Genomic DNA, 5,227 nt, shown 5'->3' on the forward strand with positions numbered 1-5,227 from the left:
TTCGCGTCACAGGTTTGAACCTGTCTGCCTAACACTCCCCCCACCCAAACACCTGGGCAATGTGCGTTACGATTTTAAGCTTCCCTGCCGACTAACACTTTTTTTCTGCTCAATACTCACCTCCAAACACCCGGGCAGTGCTAATTCCTACCCTCTGATGAGAAGGAAAGTATTTCTTTGAAACTCCGCGGATTAAGGACTATCCACTTATCTAGTTGTTCCTTTTCAGATTAAATATGTTTTTTTTTTTTAACTCATTTCAAAGTGTTTTTTAACATGTTTTATTAACTGTTTGCTCATATATATATATAAGGCTACATGTCTGTCTCCATATTTTCAAATTCTATCACTTCTGAAACTAAAAGTTGCACCGCAACACTAGGGGCCTCAAATGATTGGATTTTTTTAGACCGTTCTTTTATGGGTCTTTAGCCAGTTAAAATAGTTTTGCAGGGGTCAAAAATGGTTCAAAATTGAAAATAAAAAATCGTTATAAATTTTGTACATTCATCTTAGTTTATTTTTAATCAGTTCATATGCATGTCCTGGTGGTAGTGGTAACGTCACCAGCTTTGAATGCTAGTTTTGCCTTTGGTTTCGATTTTAGCTGATGGCACCTGAATACTTTCTTTTCACTTTTGAAATCACGACTCGATCGATACGAGGGGCGTGCAATAAGTAATGCCTCTGACCCACTTCCCATAGCAGTAGAGCAACGAAACTTGGCACAGTTATTAGTCTTTCTCTACATAGGAACCACCCAGAGTTATGCATTTCTCCCATCGTTTGATGCAGCTCTGGAGACTGTTTTTGTAGAATACCCCAGGTTGGTCCTCCAACCACAACGTGACTTCAGATATCAAGGATGCACCATCTGGGAAACGTTTTCCTTTCAAAAACAACTTCATATCTGGGAAGAGGTGAAAGTCACAGGGTGTAAGGTCAGGAAAGTAGGGAGGATGGGGGAGTATTTAATAACCACACGCCCATGCTTCTCATCTGGCGGCATAAGAGTTGTGGACTGGAGCGTTGTCCTGCAGGAGGAGGGTACCATTGCTGATCTTGCCCCGCCTCTTGATTTTGATAGCTTCCCTAAATTTCCTCAAAAGTGAAGCATAATAGGCTCCTGTTATTGTGGCCCCCTTTACAATGAAATCTGTCATCACTACTCCATCCTGGTCCCAGAAGACTGTGAGCATGACCTTGCCAGTGGAGGGCGGAACCCTTGCCTTCTTTGGAGGTGGTGAGTTCAAGTGCTTCCACTGCATTGACTGGGCTTTGATCTCTGGATCATAGTGATGGATCCAGGTTTCATCCTGTGCAAGCAGTCTTTTGAAAAACTTTGACTCATCTTCTTGGCACATCTCCAAATTCATCCTCGAGCACTCTATGTTTTCTCACTTCTGGAATGGTGTGAGCAATCTGGGAATCCATCTGGTAAACACCTTATGCATATGCAAATGGTCATGAATGATAGTTTCACATCTTGGGCTATTTGGCAAATAGTAATGCGCCAATTTTCCAAAATGGCAGCCTCAGCTTGACGGACAGATTCCTCATCAATGGCAGAAGGGGGGGGGGCCAAGTCTGGGAGCTGTTTCCACAGACTTCCGGCCATGTTTGAATTTACGATGCCAGCATTTTACAAGGTCATATGATGGGGCATTATCACCATAAGTTTCTTTCATTTCATCAAAAGTCACATGTGGTGTGCGTCCTTTCAAATACAAAAACCAGATCACTGTTTGACATTCAACAGGCTCCATTTCACACCTGACTCAGTTCAAACACCTGTAAAACAGAAACCACAATTAGTTCAGAGCTGTAATTTGCCACATAATCCGTAGAGATATAAATCATTGCGCATGCAAAATTTCAGCTAGATCAGACAACTGGAAGTGGATCAGGGGCATTACTTATTGCACGCTCCTCGTAACATACAAAATCTGGACAAATTAAAATATATTTAAGCGTATTTTATGACTGGGTAAAGCTGGCCCCACCCCCACTAGTATATATATATATATATATATATATATATACATACACACACAGAGGAACAGTACTAAGTTAATACAGTGACACATGTTGCTGTCGCTATAGGCCTCGCATGTCCAGAGGCAACTTGTGTTCAAAAATATTATTATAGTTCATCATATGCTGACAATTTAGAAGAGTATCTTGGTCAAAAGTTGTCTCACCTTTAAATATTATTACTCAAAACCAATGATGTGCCGTCTCTAATACTTTGTCCCCCCCCCACCCATTTCCAATTCAATCATCAATTGTTCTAAATCACAAATTTTAATTTTAAAATTGCCTAATCACCTAAAAAGTAGAATTTAATTTATTTTTGGGGAAATGGGTGGGGGATGGGAATTTAGTCTTCATTTTGTCCTTATCTACGCTTAAATCTAGATATAATTTCTATTTTTCTTCCAATTTCGAAAACTTTTTAATATTTTCTCTTTTTGTATTCTATCAAAGATTTTGAGAAACTCATTGTGAGATTTTTATCCATATTTTTCATTTGTGACAGTTTTTTCTTACTTGTAACATTTTTATCAAACTTTAAAAAAAAAAAAAATCAGTGTCATATTTACATAAATTTTAGTTTGACTTAATTTTAAAATCAATAAATATCAATTTATCATTACTATCAGCAATAGAAAATTAAGTTAAAAAATTTTTTTTTTTTATTGTTTTTGGAATTGAAAATTAGAGTTAAAACGAGTTAAAAGTTCTGATTTTTTTTCGATTCTGGATCCTGATTGCAATTAATCGTCCCAACACTATTCAAAACTCACATTGTACCTTTCATAGATCCTACAAAAAAATGCCCTGGAATTTGTAATTCTATCGTCTGTTCACAGAAAAAAAGATAATGAATAAATAAATATCATTATGATTTGGAGTCCATTTTGTTTGCAAGATAAAAATGGCTATACACAACCTTCACTCATTTACGGTGATCAATCATGGTGAGAATCAAGAATGAACACAAAGTATAATGGGACAAGACAGACTATACAGCCTTCACCACTTTCGAAGGCGGAGACGTATTCCATGCCATTTGAAACGTAAAAAAAACAAAACAAAAAAAAAAAACGCTGACAACATCAACCAGGTAATTTTTTTTTTTTTTCTGAGGATCTGAATTTCCACTGTAAACTGTCCTTGTGCCTAACTTTAATAAGTTTTGCAACATTCTGAAACAAATGAATCTTATTTCAAATATTTTCAGTTTTGAGGAAATTCTGGAAGCAGAACATCTCTATCACAAAGAATGGAATTTGACAGAAAGTCACTCTAGTCTAATCTGGTATTATACAGAAGTCTGATGATCACTTTGCACATTAAGTTGACAGTACAAAATGGAAACTTAATTCTGTGTTCATTCTGATATACAGGATTAACCCCCACCCCCTGATGTAATTGTTAATGAGATCCATAATCCTTTCTGCACTCCAATCATATTTGGTACAAATAATGTCCACTTTATGTATGGCTTACTTGTTTCATCATTTACCCTCGAGCAGTTGGGCCAGTTTCATTTAACAGCAACACTCATCTTAGGTGGGTTTGAATTGACTTCCCCCAAAGGAGCAAGTGCCATGGAAATATGAAATTCACAAACGGTTCTCAATCGATCTAGAGAATTTCCTATGTCTTGAACGAATGCTGACCAGACGGTAACAGATACAAGTGTTAACCAATTACAGTTCCAGCAGTGAGGGTTCAAGATCAGCTCTGTATTATGTTTCACTGTTCCAAGCTGATTTCAAGGTATTCAGCTGATTTCCACATCATTTTTTTTTTTTTTTTTTTTTTTTTTCCAAACTCTGAAGGGGATGATTCAATGACTTTATGGATGAAATCATCTCAGTGATGATGAAGAATGTGACTAAACCAGTGAAGACGTCTCAAGAGGAGAACTTGCTGCAGAGATGATACGTTGCTGCGAGAATCAACACCATTTGAGATGAACTGCTGTCAACAAACACAAAGGATGCCACGCAAACAGTAGTGATCGAACACCTGAAGCTTTGGTGGGTAGTTTACTCTCATCGACCAGGTTTCACAGCCATACAACAGTGTAATTGAGAGCGCATCATTCAGGCATGACTAACAGATGTCAAGCAGTCTTTGTTTTATTGCCGTTCAAATAATTTAGTGATCGGCTCATCGATGGGTGTCATCCTGAATGAGCTCCACACTCACCGGACCTTAACCACCCAAATTATTATCTGTAGGATTATCACAAAGATAATGTCTATCAAAACAATCTCTAGAGGATCATCACAATCCAAATCAGAGCCGGGCAAAGCATGTTGGAGTTATTGACAATTTTATACTTATTAGAATAAATACTGTGTTATCAACAGAATTTTCCAGGGCAGATTATGTAAAATGCTGGAAGGTGTTGAACAAAAGTCTTGTGATATTTTTTTTCCATGCAAACGCTTGCCAATTTTTTCGATAAAAAATATTATTTCTGTTATTACTAAGATCAGCAGGCTCCTTCAGTCTTTGACAGACTATGGACACCCACGAAAGGTTGCTTGCGTGTGAAATTTTTGTGGCAGAAGGTGCGCAATCTCCAACCACACCTCTTCTGAGACGACATTGTTAATTCCCAAATGGTCACCCATCTTATACTAACCAAGCTCACCGTTGCTTAACTTCGGTGATCTGACGAGAACTGGTGTGTCAACGTGATTATGCCATATATTACTAAGATGAATATTACAATGAAAAATTAAAACAATATTCTTTTTTTGTTATGCAAAACATACAATAATTATTGGACAGTTTTTTTTTTTTTTTTTTTTTTTTTTTTTTTTTTTACAAAACTTATAAAAAATTCAAATTCAAATAAAAAACTCATTGTAAGGTAAGTTTCATGAATAATGTTTGTTTTTTTTGAATAACAATCAACTGATAATAAAATTATTTGTTTTATTTTTTTTTAAATAATTTTTTTTCCTCAAATCAAGAAAAATATTTTTTTTTTTTTTTTAGAATAAATCAATGATAGCAAATAAATGTTTTCTTAAATGATGTTGGCTGTTGCAATTTTAATTGACTCAACATTTTTGCACCTTTCAGCATTTTGCATAAACTGTCTGAAAAATTGATGATAGCACAATCTTTATTCTGCAGAAGTACTAACAATTTTTTTTATCTTTGAATGGCAATAAAACAAAAACTGTTGGAAATTCAGAAG

Source organism: Euprymna scolopes, chromosome 25 (assembly GCF_053919585.1).
Source record: "Euprymna scolopes isolate OS-2025 chromosome 25, ASM5391958v1, whole genome shotgun sequence".
Lineage (NCBI taxonomy): Eukaryota > Metazoa > Mollusca > Cephalopoda > Sepiida > Sepiolidae > Euprymna > Euprymna scolopes.